General features: G+C 30.8%; 1 protein-coding gene and 1 long non-coding RNA gene across 2 annotated transcripts in view; both read right to left on the bottom strand.

Annotated features, from left to right (window-relative positions):
- The window catches only part of LOC129744210 (tensin-1), a 357316-nt gene that overhangs the window by 281648 nt on the left and 57605 nt on the right, over window positions 1-18063 (bottom strand). The window lies entirely within an intron of this gene.
- Window positions 1-18063, bottom strand: part of LOC129744225 (uncharacterized) — a 73999-nt gene that overhangs the window by 19730 nt on the left and 36206 nt on the right. The window contains exon 2 of the long non-coding RNA XR_008736858.1: window positions 1075-1146. This is a non-coding gene — a long non-coding RNA (uncharacterized LOC129744225). The remainder of the gene's footprint in view (window positions 1-1074; window positions 1147-18063) is intronic.

The following is an 18063-nucleotide window of genomic DNA, read 5'->3' as shown; positions in this document are numbered from 1 at the left end:
TTAGTCAAGAGTTGAGCGTCGAAAACCGTTTTTCGAGTTTCAAAACTCGAATATCAAGTCGGAAATGGCGAGCCGAGATTCCTGAGTTGAGAGTCGGGAGTCGAGAGTCTAGAATGTCGAGAGTTGAGAGTAGAGAGTCGAGAGTCGAAAATCGAAAGCGGAAAGTCGAGAGCCGAGAGTCGAGAATTGAGATTCGAGAGTCGAGAGTCGACAGTCTATAGTCTGAAATCTAGAGTCTAGAGCCTAGAGTCAAGAGTCGAGAGTAGAGAGTCTACAGTCGAGAGTCGAGAAAAGAGAGTCGAGGTTGAGAGTAGAGAGTCGAGAGTTGAAAATCGAGAATCGAGAGTCTAGAGTTGAGAATTGAGAGACAAGAGTTGAGAGTCAAGAGACGAAAGTCAAAAGTCGATAATCGAAAGTCGAAAGTCGAAAATCGAAAGTCGAAAGTCGATAGCCGAGAATCGAGATACAAGAGTCGAGAGACATGAGTCTAGAGACAAGAGTTGGAAATCGAGGGAGTTGGTGAGTCAAAAGTCGAGTGTCGATAATTTTCTTTCGAGTTTTAAGATTCAAATGTCAAAAGTCGAAATTGGAGAGTCGAGATTCCAGAGTTGAAAATTGAGTAATGATAGTGGATTATCGGAAGAAGATTTGAGAATTTCGTAAATGATTATAAATCGACTCAGTCTAATACACATGTAGATATAAAAAAATAGACTGTAACCGATCGAATCAGTTGCTCTGGACGTGAGAAATTTTCCCAAAGACAGTCATCATTCAATCCAAGCCAATTGAGATCGGCGCAAATTCGCACAACCATTACGCGACGCGACCCATTCCTGCGTGTGGTCTCGAGAGAACAGAAAATTCCAAGATCTGTACTGTAAATGATCACTTAACCACTTTACATCTCAATGAGCAAACTACCTCGAAAGAGGGTGGAAATAACGACCTCTTCTAATCAACAGTGTGTACGCTTTGAGGGAGAATTTATTAAATTTATTGAATTTATAAAAACAAGAAACGAAGGACTTTCGGCGAAAAAAAAAACTTAAAATTATTTTAAAAAAAACTTACCGGTACATCCATGGTTCTGGAATATCGTTCGATGTTATTTTCTCCAACCGATATCCATTTTCGGTGATTTACCTGTAAAAGTCAACAATACTTAACACATTTTCCCACTGAAACACTTTTCACGAATCACCTTCCGAAGTCACAATCAGCGATGGTCGGGGCAAACTTAACTAGATCCCGAGGTTGATAGTTTTCTACTAACTCAGATGCGTTGTTAGTTTATCATCCGGCGAACCGATTATCGCCAGCTAGAAACGAAAAGTTCGTGTTACCCAAAGCAGCTCCCCTCGAAGCAAGTTTACACTTTCATCGGTGCTGTTTTTTTTTCACTAGAAATAATTTTTAGTTCCGATGCACTTTGAAAAACATTGTGATTATTTTTAAGTCTGTTGCGACTGCATTCTTATTTATATTTTTTTACAATAAAAACTATTGCTTTGCAATCAAAAACTAGTTTTCTATACGAACATATAATTTACATAATCAGTTTTTTTCAGTGTGTACTGGACAGCCCTGCTGCAGAATTAATTAAGGGACTGCGCTGCACTTTATTGCACCCAATTGAAAAACTGTAAACAGAGAGCCCCGGTGTATTTTTCTAATGACCGTTCTAGTGCATTCCAAAAGTTTCCGATGTTTAGCTGTTTCATTTTTTCCTTAATTCTCTGAATTTTTAAGTGTTATACCAGTTCGCAAAAAAAAATCACCTGAGAAGTTGTTTTAAGATTGAATTTTTTAAAACTTGATTTGAATTTTAACATTTTTCTGACTTAAAAGCACAAAAATATTTTAAGTTTGTTATCGAATCCAATAAACTCAGTTCTCAAACAAAATCATTTCCTTTTTTTCCTAGGAAGACTTCACCTTTATGTAAAAAATTCAAAGCACCCAACTACAAAGTTGAGCCGAAAACGTCCATTTCTCATAATTAATCAACACCAAATCGCATTAACCCCCCTTAGCTAAGCTTCCAAGCTCGGACCACGACGCACAATATAAACAGAAAAAACACAAAAAAACGATTCCAATCGTCTCCCTCCGATTACAATTGATTGGAAATAGGGGGCTTCTTCGGAGCAAACACCTGTTGTGCTTAAAAAAATATTAGTGATTAATAAAGGGAAAGAAAACCTCGCACAGTCTCTTCGATTTTAATCAGTGTTGACGTAAGCTGGGGAGCTGAGCTCACGGGGAGCCCACCAAAAGGTACCTGTGGTTTGAGCCCTCGCGTGAGCCAATCTCTGTCGGAATTGATACACTAAACTAGGGTTGCCATCCGTCCCGCAAAAGCGGGACATGTCCCGCTTTTTTATTGAATGTCCCGCTGTCCCGCTTTTTCCTCCAAATGTCCCGCTTTTTTTCTTGGGAAATTTATACAAAGTTCACTAACTTAAACTGGAAGAAATTAAACTTTAGTCTCAATTTGAATTCATTGGTTCAACAAAGAAAATCTCTCAAATACGTCTTTTCTCAAAATAAGCAGTCTTCTCATAGTTTATATAAGACAATACTGAATAACTCTAAAGTTCTCAGCATAACAGTAACATTCTGATTCAGTTATGCTTTCTTAGAGCACGTTCAACCCTAGGTCAGGCAAATAGAAATTTTGCTGCAGCATTTTTTACTTTCCAACAAAAAAATTAGCACTTTTTGAAAAAATTGGTAATCGTATATGATAAAAATTCGTGCCGGAACCAAACAAAATCAGCAAAGCTGTTGTTTCATAGATGAGGCTTGCTCAGTTTGGTGAAATTTGTAAACTTATTCAATGCAAACTTTCTCAACAGCTTAAAAAAAGTTTTAAGAATGGTCATTCTAATGAAACAAAATTTGATGCTTGCTCACTGGTCGGTGATTTAATCAGATCAATTTGGCATTTAAGCGCTGTTTTTCTAATGTTTTCCTCCCCTGGGTTCAATCAATGTATGAAGAACATATTGTTTAGGTTGCTTCCAAATAATTTTAGATTATTATAATTTTTTTGCCGGAATCTTAATCAAATTGACTTATATTATAAACTATCATTTTCGACTCGATTGTTCAAAGTATATTAAAATGGAAGCTTTCTTAAGTTTTCAATTTTTTAAACACATAACAAAACAAACAAAATTTTATACAAGATAAGCAAAAGTTTTTTACGCGGTACTAAATCCGCCGTTAACATGCACGACTTGAAATACTTTCCCTCAAAATACGTGTTCATTTGTATGAACCGTGGAAAATATCGGTGCATATGGCGAAAACCGTATAAATAGAAGTCATGTATTTAGGGAAAACTTAGTGTAGTGTACTTTCTATGTACAACTTTGGCTAATGGTATACAGTTGCGTTCAAAAAAGAATGAAATCGCGTGAAGCTGCGCACCCACTTCCAACTTTGACAAGCTTCCATTTCGCTCTCGGTTGATATTTTTTCATGAAAATTTCACACAATCTAGTTCAACTATCCAACTAACACTCCACAAAATTGGAAGTCTTTACAATGACGGGAAACAAAGATACAGCTATTCTCGTGAAAAAGGGAAATTTGGAGTCGCTTCACTAAATTTGCTGTATCATTGACAATTTTCATTGAAAAATTATGAAAATTTGTCCAAAGATGTAAAAATGTTTGATCTAATACCAGGCCAAGTTTCGTCAAAATCGATGAATGTGATAAAAAATGGTGCCGGGTTGAAAATGAGGTTCATTATCGCCCAGCAGACGATTTCATTCTTTTTTGGACGGATGTTTGTATGGAAAACATCGAAATCCATGTATTCCTGGTATTTTCTTTCACAAAACCAAAATTTATCACGAAGAATGTTGTAAATTGCTAAAAGCTTCATTCGTACTTTACGTAGAGAAAATGTTTCAACAGAGTTCAAAATAAGAAGAACAGAGTTACAGAAATGACCTGCTAATTATACCGATAAACAAATTTGATCCACAATTAAAGCGAATATTCTATTCGCTATTGAGTTTCAATACCAGTTCTGTTGGAACAATTTCTGTTTCTGAACAAAGCAAGAATAAAGTTCCTATCTATTTACAACATTCTTCGTGATAAATTTTGGTTTTGTAAAAGAAAATACCAGGAATACATGGATTACGATGTTTTCGATATAAACATCCGTCCAAAAAAGAATGAAATCGTCTACTGGGCGATAATGAACCTCATTTTCAACCCGGCACCATTTTTGATCACGTTCATCGATTTTGACGAAACTTGGCCTGGTATTAGATCAAACATTTTTACATCTTTGGACAAATTTTCATAATTTTTCAATGAAAATTGTCAATGATACAACAAATTTAGTGAAGAAAATCCAAATTTCCCTTTTTTACGGGAATAGCTGTATCTTTTCTTCCCATCATTGTAAAAACTTCAAATTTTGTGGAGTGTTAGTTAGATAGTTGAACTAGATTTTATGAAATTTTCATGAAAAAATATCAACCGAGAGAGAAATGGCAGCTTGTCAAAGTTGGAAGTTGGTGCGCAGCTTCACGCGATTTCATTCTTTTTTGAACGCAACTGTATGTATACAACTACGCTTTTTAAGAGTTTCTAAAATGTCCCGCTTTTTTCGGCTATGTCCCGCTTTTTTTCGTGAAATGTCCCGCTTTTTCCTGAAAGTATCTGGCAAGCCTACACTAAACTGTTTTGATTTAAGTAATTTTCAGCTTTTTCCTAACTTTTAACATTCTTTGTTTGTGTAACTTTTCACGCTTGGAGAATATATTATTTATGTTAACTGGGCTGCCGGTGGCAATAAATTTAAGCTTAGGTCAATACTTAACATGTAAGATTCAGGAAAAATGGCAACACGAATAATTCAAAATTGCCAAAATTGTCAAAATTGTCAAAATTATCAAAATTGTCAAAATTGTTAAAATTGTCAAAATTGTCAAAATTGTAAAATTTGTAAAAACTGTCAAAATTGTCAAAATTGTCAAAATTGTCAAAATTGTCAAAATTGTCAAAATTACCAAAATTGTCGAAATTGTTAAAATTGTCAAAATTGTCAAAATTGTCAAAATTACCAAAATTACCAAAATTGTCAAAATTGTCAAAATTGTCAGAATTGTCAAAATTGTCAAAATCGTCAAAATTGTCAAAATTGTCAAAATTGTCAAAATTGTCACAATTGTCAAAATTGTCAAAATTGTCAAAATTGTCAAAATTGTCAAAATTGTCAAAATTGTCAAAATTGTCAAAATTGTCAAAATTGTCAAAATTGTCAAAATTGTCAAAATTGTCAAAATTGTCAAAATTGTCAAAATTATCAAAATTGTCAAAATTGTCAAAATTGTCAAAATTGTCAAAATTGTCAAAATTGTCAAAATTGTCAAAATTGTCAAAATTGTCAAAATTGTCAAAATTGTCAAAATTGTCAAAATTGTCAAAATTGTCAAAATTGTCAAAATTGTCAAAATTGTCAAAATTGTCAAAATTGTCAAAATTGTCAAAATTGTCAAAATTGTCAAAATTGTCAAAATTGTCAAAATTGTCAAAATTGTCAAAATTGTCAAAATTGTCAAAATTGTCAAAATTGTCAAAATTGTCAAAATTGTCAAAATTGTCAAAATTGTCAAAATTGTCAAAATTGTCAAAATTGTTAAAATTGTCACAATTGTCAAAATTGACAAATTCGTCAAAATTGTCAAAATTGTCAAAATTGTCAAAACTGTCAAAACTGTCAAAATTGTCGAAAAATACACAATTTTCAAAAATTTAAAAATTGTCAGAAATATCAAAAATGTCAAAAAAGTCAAAACTGTCAAAATTGTCAAAATGGTCAAAATTGTCAAAATTGTCAAAATTGTCAAAATTGTCAAAATTGTCAAAATATTCAAAATTGTCAAAATATTCAAAATTGTCAAAATTGTCAAAATTGTCAAAATTGTCAAAATTGTCAAAATTGTCAAAATTGTCAAAATTGTCAAAATTGTCAAAATTGTCAAAATTGTCAAAATTGTCAAAATTGTCAAAATTGTCAAAATTGTCAAAATTGTCAAAATTGTCAAAATTGTCAAAATTGTCAAAATTGTCAAAATTGTCAAAATTGTCAAAATTGTCAAGATTGTCAAAATTGTCAAAATTGTCAAAATTGTCAAAATTGTCAAAATTGTCAAAATTGTCAAAATTGTCAAAATTGTCAAAATTGTCAAAATTGTCAAAATTGTCAAAATTGTCGAAATTGTCAAAATTGTCAAAATTGTCAAAATTGTCAAACTTGTCGAAATTGTCAAAATTGTCGAAAAATACACAAATGTCAAAAATTTAAAAACTGTCAAAATTGTCAGAAATATCAAAAATGTCAAAAAGTCAAAAATATCAAAAATGTTAAAAATGTCAAAAATGTCAAAAATGTCAAAAATGTCAAAAATGTCAAAAATGTCAAAAATGTCAAAAATGTCAAAAATGTCAAAAATGTCAAAAATGTCAAAAATGTCAAAAATGTCAAAAATGTCAAAAATGTCAATTGTCAATTGTCAAAATTGTCGAAAAATACACAAATGTCAAAAATTTAAAAACTGTCAAAATTGTCAGAAATATCAAAAATGTCAAAAAGTCAAAAATATCAAAAATGTTAAAAATGACAAAAATGACAAAAATGACAAAAATGACAAAAATAACAAAAATGACAAAAATGACAAAAATGACAAAAATGACAAAAATGACAAAATGACAAAAATGACAAAAATGACAAAAATGACAAAAATGACAAAAATGACAAAAATGACAAAAATGACAAAAATGACAAAAATGACAAAAATGACAAAAATGACAAAAATGACAAAAATGACAAAAATGACAAAAATGACAAAAATGACAAAAATTACAAAAATTACAAAAATGACAAAAATGACAAAAATGACAAAAATGACAAAAATGACAAAAATGACAAAAATGACAAAAATGACAAAAATGACAAAAATGACAAAAATGACAAAAATGACAAAAATGACAAAAATGACAAAAATGACAAAAATGACAAAAATGACAAAAATGACAAAAATGACAAAAATGACAAAAATGACAAAAATGACAAAAATGACAAAAATGACAAAAATGACAAAAAATGACAAAAATGACAAAAATGACAAAAATGACAAAAATGACAAAAATGACAAAAATGACAAAAATGACAAAAATGACAAAAATGACAAAAATGACAAAAATGACAAAAATGACAAAAATGACAAAAATGACAAAAATGACAAAAATGACAAAAATGACAAAAATGACAAAAATGACAAAAATGACAAAAATGACAAAAATGACAAAAATGACAAAAATGACAAAAATGACAAAAATGACAAAAATTACAAAAATGACAAAAATGACAAAAATGACAAAAATGACAAAAATGACAAAAATGACAAAAATGACAAAAATGACAAAAATGACAAAAATGACAAAAATGACAAAAATGACAAAAATGACAAAAATGACAAAAATGACAAAAATGATAAAAAAATTAAGAGAATTAAGAAAATGTCAAAAACGTTAAAAATGTCAAAAACGGCAATGTCAAAAATGTCAAAAATGTCGAAAATGTCAAAAATGTCAAAAATGTCAAAAATGTCAAAAATGTCAAAAATGTAAAAAATGTAAAAAATGTCAAAAATGACAAAGATGTTAAAATGTCAGAAATGTCAGGAATGTTATCAATTTCAACAATGTCAAAATCGTCAAAAATGTAAAAAATGTCAAAATTTCAAAAATGTCAAAAATGACAAAAATGACAAAATTGTCAAAAATGGTAAAAAATGTCAAAAATGTAAAAATTGTCAACAATGTCAAAAATGTCCAAGTCGAAAATTGTCGATACGGCTTTCGAATATTGGATCGGTGACTCAGACTATATGTCCACTAAAAGAAATGTTAAAATTTTGAAAATTTCTTAATAGGTCGAACTTGTTGGGCGTTTCGAGGATTTTTGGGCTTTTGATAGAATTTTGAATTTTTCCCTCCAAGTTGTGGTAAAACCTTTTGTTCTATGTTTACCCTTTAGTGGTTTTCCGACTAGAAGCAAAAACCTACCGGTAAAATGTATGTTTTTTTTCGTTTCTAACGAAACTCGATACCGTTTTTCCCGGTTCTGCTAACTGGCCACATTACGCTTTAATACCAGTTGCTTGCGTGTAACCAGAACCTGCCAAACCTTTAGCCCCGTAACGCGTCAAAACAATAACAACAACATCGATGACCCTTTTTTTTCTATGTTCAGTCAGACTGATTGCCCGGAAGCCATTCAACGACGGACGGACCAGAAGAAAAGTACCAACCAAGGTATGTTTAGTCGCCACACACACGTGATACGGGATATGGCAGCAGCTTTATGGTTTTTGGTTTTGGGTGGGATCTACGGTTTCTGGTAAACATAACCTACTTATGCTTCTCGGGAAATTATCCGGGTAGTCCGTCCGAGATTGAGCTGAACCCAGGGATCGTGTTTTGTTGGATGTTCCGTGACACCAATCGACTTCTTGCTGTAAATATGTGGGTGTTCGAGGTGGGTGTGGGGTGGTAATTTTCCGAAAGAGAGCTCTCGGACAATTGCACTCGAATGATGTTGGCAGAACTGGGTGCATGCATGATATGCCGGCTTTCCAAAACTTCAAGAATGTGGCAACAGCTCAGTCTCGCCTCGAAGATGCTGATGATGGCGTCTAGTAGAGAAAAACAGCATCACGATTCGGATGTTTCTCTCGGACAAACGACGACGAAGGCGACTGGCGACGACGCTGAGGATGAGAGAGGATGAAAGTGGCGTCGCGTCGCCTTTCGTCGGTGGAACAAATTTGAAAATAAATTATTTATGAGGCGCATAGAACTGTGTGTAGGCACCACACTCGTGCTCACTCTTATGCTCGGGATGTGTGTTTACTTTTTTTCTGGGTAATGTTGACCTGGGGTAAACAGTTGCAACTTTTGAGCGAGAAGCGATTAGAAACGCTATACGTATACGGACCTTCTGATGACGACCTGGAGTTGCAATTCCACGAGTTTGGAATTCTCGGCCAAGAAGTTCACAAAATGGGAAATTTTCAGTTCCATTTTTGGGTCGATATCGTGACGAAACTCATGTTTGACATAGTTTTTTGGTTTCCTCTACCAAATCGGTAAATGGCTAAACGTTCTACCCAAACCTCGGACAATTTTTTAATGGCTCCGACTTCTCAGTTTCGAATTAGCTGCTTATGTAAATTTCAAACGAATAAAAAAAAATAGAAAACTTGACTTCTTGAAGGTCGGCACCAAAAAGGAGGAGACATTAAAAAAAAGTAAGAAAAACCAACAGCTACCGGGCTTTGACTTCACGTTAGAGTTGATCAAACATCTCCGGACATGCACATAAACTTTCTTTATCACTGGAAAAGACACTGAACGGATCTCAACCACGGAGCCACCGTACGAACGTACCGAAGTTTTTCCCTACTTTCAAATGAATGGACAGACGCCACGAAAACGGTAGCCAGCAAAGGGGTTAAGCTTACAGCCTTGCAACGTTAGGCTTATATTTTAGGTAAGAGGCTGTGTTTCTTTGATGATTTCCACGGTCGTTTGTTTCCAGTGAAGGCAAACGACGACGACGACGCTTCTGCTAATTTTGGATTTTATCTACGTTTTTTTTTGTTTTTTTTCCCTTCACATGTTTACCGACAGCCGATTGAGATTCTTTTTATTTCAATTTAATAGCCTTCGAATAGTTTATAGATACGGGAAAAGGATTTGAAACCAATCTTGAAAAAATATTTGTTTTTGATTTATTTTTGAGCTAGTTTCCCATTCTTCAAATGACCGGCATATGATTTTGATAAGAGATTTTTGGAAAAATAAATAAATAAAGGTAGGTTGATTTGCCAATAGTTGCACAGCTAAGCACATGATTTTGGTGTTTATGCTGTATTTTAGTCATTTCAACCAAATTCACTCGATTTTTTATGTCGATGCACTCATACAGGATTGGTCAACAAGATCCAAAGGTTCAAGTGTTTGAAAAAAGTGACATAAATATTTAAAAAATCATTTAAAACAGCTTGTCTGTGCCCAATAGTTGCACAGGCAAATTTTGTGTCGTGCATAATGTTGTCCGATTTTTTCCAATGGTTGCACGTTTTAAAAATCAGTCACCATGAGGTCGAATAGGCTGATATTTGTTACGGAAGCTTATTATGAGAACTTCTAGTTCAAATGCAATCTAATTTTTGGACGGCCCCTTATGAGGGGGAGGGAGGGGGGGGAGGCTTTCATATAAACCGTCCAATGCACTATCCAATTCCAATTCGGGCCCAAAAAAAACCCAAAGCCGCCGGTTTGAGTGTCTGGAATAGCATTTATCACACGTGAAGTTTTCTCAGAAACTCAAACCCACCTCTTTATTTACCCGAAGCCATTTGAGTGGGGGTTAAATAACATAATTTGCCCAGTGTTGAGCCTTTTTCTTTATATGTCCTACCAACATAAAATTTATGCCTTTTAAATCCCATAGAATGAACTGAAAGGTATTTAATGCTTAATTTTTAAGTGGCTATTAACAGGTGAAAAGATTAGAGAACGTGATCTGTTTTACCCCCTTTTACCCTTATGAAGAAGATGCGATTTTATAAAACAAATGTTTAAGGACTCACTTGGAAGTCGATCGATTTTTACATAATAAATCTCAATTTAAAACTTGAAAATGGACACAACCACGCCCAAAGTTTCAAATCGGTTGACAGATTTATGCTCATGATATACAATTTTGTATTAGAATTTTGTTTTCGAAAAGTTAATTGATTCAAATATCTTTTTCATCTAAGTGGGTATATTTGTAATGAATGTAACCTCTGTGGCATTTCATCAATCTTCAGGAAACAATCACATCACATAGAAATGCTTCAAAAGAGTTTTCCGGCTGAATAACTGTTTTGAATTAAATTAAGTTTCACAAAGCTATGACTGTTTATTTTTCTGGATGATAAGGGCCAAATAAAGCTTCACATAGATGTCTCCAGTAATGGCAACTCGACGGCAGATTCGAATTCCTGAGAAAATTGCACGTCAGATAAGTAATATTTCGGGTCTTCCAACCTTCGACTTCCAGTTTTTGCACAATATTCATAATAATATCAAGGGGATAGCTGTTGACATGGAATAAAATTCTTTTAGATTTGTCGTCACGAAATTAGATAAACAATTTTTTTCAGAACAGCTTTTAGATTCTTTGCATTAAATGTTGAGTAAATGGTCGGGATAAAGGATTTCAAAATATATCTGATAAGAAAGTAGTCTCTCAAAGCCAATGCAGTTGAGTTGACTTTGACACTTTTCAGACAATGCAAATTGCCCGACTTTCATAGATACATAAGTTTTTTCAACAAGTTTAAAAATTTCAAAACATCATTTTTAAGATTTGACGGTAGAAAAAATAAACTTATGGATATATAAAGTGTCTTTGAATTATTGAATTAATTATTAAATATTAAAATTGAGTGCAAACAATGTGAAAATTCTAAGTGGAAAATAATTAATTGAAGCACAGAATTTACTAAAATTACTAGCTAAACGTAAATATCCACTTATTCAGAAGAAAAGCATGTCATATCAATAGACAATTCGAGTTGTTTTAGTTGCATGTAGTCAATGAACGTATTCAATTTTGTATGACAATTTGTAAGCAAGAATAACTTTTCGCATATACAAGAAATTAAAATAAGTTTGAAATGAATTTTGTTTTAAATTATTGATTTTGCCCATTCTTAAGATTAGTTGTTTGTCAGCATGAGAAATAGCAAAGTATTTCATGAAAAAAGTAATAAGCATTTCGAAATAAAAAAATCGTGATCTATTGAAAAGTATTGTAAAATTGCAGGATTTGCTTTCTGAAGCTTTCAATAATTTCATGACATGTTTTTGCGAAAGTTTTAAATCATTACACTTATTGGCTATGCAAACCAGTATAATGCGATTCTTATTTTCATCCGGTTAACCAGCTTTCAAATCAGCTGTCAAAACACTAAAATTAAAAAAAATATTTACCTATTTTGAATTTTTTGTATGACAACGAATATCATTTCTGGGGTACAAGTTAGGTTTAGTTTTTGTTCACATGCAATGTATTGCAAGAACCAAGAAATATTTTAAAAATACAAATTTATGTTTTTTGAACTTTCAGTACATCTCTGATGGTTTTTGAATGAAAATTAGGATTTTTCCGTACAAGCCTCCTTACTAATTCAAAACACGTTGATATAATTCAGGACTTAATCAATCGCTCCCAAAATTTTTATTGATATTTTTAGCTTCAAAAAACAACCAAACAAAGTTATTGGAGGTAAACGAATTAATAAATATGAAATTTCCAAACAAATTTTACTGCGAAATTATGTACAACAATGAGGCAGGAGGATATTGAGCGGACCAATTGTTGCACGATCCAACATATTTTCTGGTTAAGTATGGATCATATTTTTTTTCAAAATCATGGTGTTAAAATTGTCCAACAAACGATTCGTATAGAAAAGTGATACGAAAAATGTTTTGTTCTGACGTAAAACCTTATTTGCCGTAGAAGGAATGTTAAGGTTTTTGTTAACAATTAGCACAAAAACACCGCAAAAAAAAACAAGAAAAATTAAAACTGTCGTAAGATATACACTAGACTGCCCCAAATTTGTATGGGAAATTCAAAACCTGTGAAATGTTATGCGCTGGAGGTTAAAATTGATCCTAGGCCTAGTACAAGATCTCATGCCAAATTTGAGACATTTTGTTCGGGAGAAACATGAAAAACCAGTTTTTCATCAATAACTTTGGTTCCCGTTGGCAGATTTCTTTCAAAAACGGGTTTTCTTAAAGCCTAAATTATGAAAAATATTTCATCCGAAGACTGCATTTCAATTAGAGTTAAGATAAGAAAGTTATAAGGGTTCAAAAATGGGTTAACTTTTTTAAGGATGGTATTCATCACTGTTAATGAGTCGAGGCGGTCGAACATATTGACGCCTCATTAACAGTGATGAATACCACCGTTAAAAAAGTTAGCCCATTTTTGAAGCCTTATAACTTTCTTATCTTAACTTTTGTCGAGATGCAGTCTTTGCATGAAATATTTGTCATAATTTAGGCTTTAAGAAAACCCGTTTTTGAAAGAAATCGGCCGACGGGAACCAAAGTTATTGATGAAAAACTGGTTTTTCTTGTTTCTCCCGAACAATATGTCTCAAAATCCCATACAAACTTTAGGCTCGTTGAGCGACCCCTAAACGTGATCCGTTCTGGCCCAAATTTGGCATGAGATCTTGTACTAGGCTAAGGATCAATTTTAGCCTGCAGCGTACAACTTTTTCAAAAGTCGGGTCATTTGGGGCACTCTAATATACACTTATCAGCAGAAAGTATTACAAAAGCCTCATTTCATCAGAAAACATTCCGAATTACACGATTCAGTATAATTTTTGAGGAAAAGTTGAAAAACATCTGAAATATTGACAATTTAAGTCATGCTGTGCAACAATGGGTTAGGGGACAACGATTGGCAAATCACCCTACCTTAGTATTCTACACATGATTCCAAATTTGCCTGGCTTGAACCCATATGACATTATTCACATTGTTGACCTTTTCAACATTCATCATTTTTTTTTAGACAACTTTGAAAATTTTTGCAATTTTTGTAATTTTGTCATTTTTGTATTTTTTTGTAATTTTTGTCATTTTTGTCATTTTTGTAATTTTTGTAATTTTTGTAATTTTTGTAATTTTTGTAATTTTTGTAATTTTTGTAATTTTTGTAATTTTTGTAATTTTTGTAATTTTTGTAATTTTTGTAATTTTTGTAATTTTTGTAATTTTTGTAATTTTTGTAATTTTTGTAATTTTTGTAATTTTTGTAATTTTTGTAATTTTTGTAATTTTTGTAATTTTTGTAATTTTTGTAATTTTTGTAATTTTTGTCATTTTTGTCATTTTTGTAATTTTTGTAATTTTTGTAATTTTTGTAATTTTTGTAATTTTTGTAATTTTTGTAATTTTTGTAATTTTTGTAATTTTTGTAATTTTTGTAATTTTTGTAATTTTTGTAATTTTTGTAATTTTTGTAATTTTTGTAATTTTTGTAATTTTTGTAATTTTTGTAATTTTTGTAATTTTTGTAATTTTTGTAATTTTTGTAATTTTTGTAATTTTTGTAATTTTTGTAATTTTTGTAATTTTTGTAATTTTTGTAATTTTTGTAATTTTTGTAATTTTTGTAATTTTTGTAATTTTTGTAATTTTTGTAATTTTTGTAATTTTTGTAATTTTTGTAATTTTTGTAATTTTTGTAATTTTTGTAATTTTTGTAATTTTTGTAATTTTTGTAATTTTTGTAATTTTTGTAATTTTTGTAATTTTTGTAATTTTTGTAATTTTTGTAATTTTTGTAATTTTTGTAATTTTTGTAATTTTTGTAATTTTTGTAATTTTTGTAAGTTTTGTAATTTTTTTAATTTTTGTAATTTTTGTAATTTTTGTAATTTTTTTAATTTTTGTAATTTTTGTAATTTTTGTAATTTTTGTAATTTTTGTAATTTTTGTAATTTTTGTAATTTTTGTAATTTTTGTAATTTTTGTAATTTTTGTAATTTTTGTAATTTTTGTAATTTTTGTAATTTTTGTAATTTTTGTAATTTTTGTAATTTTTGTAATTTTTGTAGCTTTTGTAATTTTTGTAATTTTTGTAATTTTTGTAATTTTTGTAATTTTTGTAATTTTTGTAATTTTTGTAATTTTTGTAATTTTTGTAATTTTTGTAATTTTTGTAATTTTTGTAATTTTTGTAATTTTTGTAATTTTTGTAATTTTTGTAATTTTTGTAATTTTTGTAATTTTTGTAATTTTTGTAATTTTTGTAATTTTTGTAATTTTTGTAATTTTTGTAATTTTTGTAATTTTTGTAATTTTTGTAATTTTTGTAATTTTTGTAATTTTTGTAATTTTTGTAATTTTTGTAATTTTTGTAATTTTTGTAATTTTTGTAATTTTTGTAATTTTTGTCATTTTTGTAATTTTTGTAATTTTTGTAATTTTTGTAATTTTTGTAATTTTTGTAATTTTTGTAATTTTTGTAATTTTTGTAATTTTTGTAATTTTTGTAATTTTTGTAATTTTTGTAATTTTTGTAATTTTTGTAATTTTTGTAATTTTTGTAATTTTTGTAATTTTTGTAATTTTTGTAATTTTTGTAATTTTTGTAATTTTTGTAATTTTTGTAATTTTTGTAATTTTTGTAATTTTTGTAATTTTTGTAATTTTTGTAATTTTTGTAATTTTTGTAGTTTTTTGTCATTTTTGTAATTTTTGTAATTTTTGTAATTTTTGTAATTTTTGTAATTTTTGTAATTTTTGTAATTTTTGTAATTTTTGTAATTTTTGTAATTTTTTTTTTCTAATTTTTGTCATTTTTGTAATTTTTTGTAATTTTTGTCATTTTTGTCATTTTTGTCATTTTGTCATTTTTGTCATTTTTGTCATTTTTGTCATTTTTGTCATTTTTGTCATTTTTGTCATTTTTGTCATTTCTGTCATTTTTGTCATTTTTGTCATTTTTGTCATTTTTGTCATTTTTGTCATTTTTGTCATTTTTGTCATTTTTGTCATTTTTGTCATTTTTGTCATTTTTGTCATTTTTGTCATTTTTGTCATTTTTGTCATTTTTGTCATTTTTGTCATTTTTGTCATTTTTGTCATTTTTGTCATTTTTGTCATTTTTGTCATTTTTGTCATTTTTGTCATTTTTGTCATTTTTGTCATTTTTGTCATTTTTGTCATTTTTGTCATTTTTGTCATTTTTGTCATTTTTGTCATTTTTGTCATTTTTGTCATTTTTGTCATTTTTGTCATTTTTGTCATTTTTGTCATTTTTGTCATTTTTGGCATTTTTGTCATTTTTGGCATTTTTGCTTAGCTGTACAATGATAGGCAAATCACTCTACCTATTAACAATTTTTTCTAGAGATTACAAGGAGCTGAAATGATATTTTATTTGATGATTTTTCATTAACGTTTGAAAATTTTTAAAATAATTAGAAAATTTTAATTTTTTAAAGTAGTTTTTGAAAAATGGGATTATATCTACAGATTCAACAAAAATTTCAGTCCCAATCAATCACAAATCACAATTTTTAGTTTTCAAATAAGTAGGTACCCAGCCAACATTTTGTTATTATATTTTTATGCTGTTTTGATATATTTACGTTCCATATACACTATAAAATGATCGCATTAAAGTTGAAAAAACATAAGTGCTCTTTCCATAGTATTCGTACGCGCACTCCAAGTGATGCCATTTTTTTAGAAATTCAAATCATCATCCTTTATTTCCTACCATATCGTAAGCTCTACTTTTCATAATTTTCGTGAAAACGAGAAGCATTTCCCCGCCCAACAACTCGCTGAGTCATCTGGCGAAAATGGAAAAAAGCAAGCATTGCAGCAGACTGAAATTTGATTCGGGAGTTCAAAGAGGAAAGCAGCTATGTGGACAAAAAAAAAAAAAAAACAAGGCGGAACCGGGTCCGGTGGACAAAACATTGGACCGGAAATGGTCAGATATATAAAAAATTTCAAATTATCAAAATTTTAGAAATAGTTAAAATTATCAAAATAATCAAAATTGATAATATTTTAAGTTTTTTGAAATTACAATTTTTAATTCTTCCCTTTTTACCGGACCACTGAAGCCAATGTACCCCTCATATAAGTGTTTATGATCTTTAAGGTTTTTGGTAAATAACAATAATTACAAAAACAATCAACATGAAAAAAAATGCAAAAAGATATAATAAAATTTTAATCCAAATCATCAACCCAACCCAGAACAAAAAGATTCAGTATGGCAAAATTTGTCAAAATTGGTCGAAATTGCAATCCGGCCAAGCTTTTCAAAAGTGTTAAAAATTGATCAAAGTTGTCAAAACTTTAAAAAGGACAAAAATTTTCGAAACTGTCGAAACTGTCAAAGTTGTGCTTAAGTATTGCACAGTAACTCAAATGTTTTGCCTTTGTTGATGTTGAAAAAATTATTAATAAATCAAATGAGACGAATGTTGGACCTGTATTTCAACTGATATGCCTTCTCTTCAAACAAACTTTGCTCGTTGCTTACAAACAATGAAAATAGACTAAGCTTGGGTTTTTTTTAAAAATGCCTATTTTAAAACTTCAAGGCTTAGTAAGTTCATCCATCCCAATGAAGCTGTTACTAAACTTTTATTGATGCAAACTAACTAGTAACCGGAGGGAGGTCGGATGAGATCAACTTCACCCAAGTTCACCCTCATTAGATCGGCCAACATTCCAGCTGTTGAAGGAATTCTCCGCCTGACCGCAATTCATCATTTGAGCGAGAGGTACTTAAATAATTAGCTATATGAGTAAAGCGAATTCCGTTCGAACTACTACCTATTTACTTTATACAGGGAACGGAGATCTCGTCATCTGCTAGTATACAGTACAAACATAAGTAGATATGGTTCTTTTCGCTTCTCACTCCCGGCCTTTTCCGCGATTGACCAGTTGGATTTGCAGATGCACCCACTCCACACTCAATGGAGCTGATTGTTTCAATTAAGATTAAATCTGTTCCAAGTCGGGGGTCTTGTTCAGAAAAAAATCCGAGAAGGAGATCGAGTGGCCTAGTTTTGTCCGGGCGGCTTCTCGGGAAAGCTTCCGATTGAACTACCCGGAAAGTATGAATAAAAGTTTCAATCTCATTTGTCAACTGAGGCGCACTTTCAGAAGGAGCGCCAAGACGATCCGAGGGGTATCTGGTTTCGATATAAATAATAATCAGTCACCCAAAGCGCATCCAAGCCGTTTGATCCAGAAGTAGCGTCTCGGTGATACCGGTAAGAATGTCCCATCGCAGACGACCAAGTGGTGCGATTTGCCTTTCGATTGGATCATCAATTATGAAGCCGTTTGCGGCTGAAATCTGCGAATGTTAATTGAGTTAACGTTGTGACATTTAGAGAAAGA

The sequence above is a fragment of the Uranotaenia lowii genome, chromosome 1, assembly GCF_029784155.1.
Source record: "Uranotaenia lowii strain MFRU-FL chromosome 1, ASM2978415v1, whole genome shotgun sequence".
In the NCBI taxonomy this organism is placed as follows: domain Eukaryota; kingdom Metazoa; phylum Arthropoda; class Insecta; order Diptera; family Culicidae; genus Uranotaenia; species Uranotaenia lowii.
Note: the sequence above shows the minus strand (reverse complement) of the source record. Positions and strands in the feature narration are given on the sequence as shown.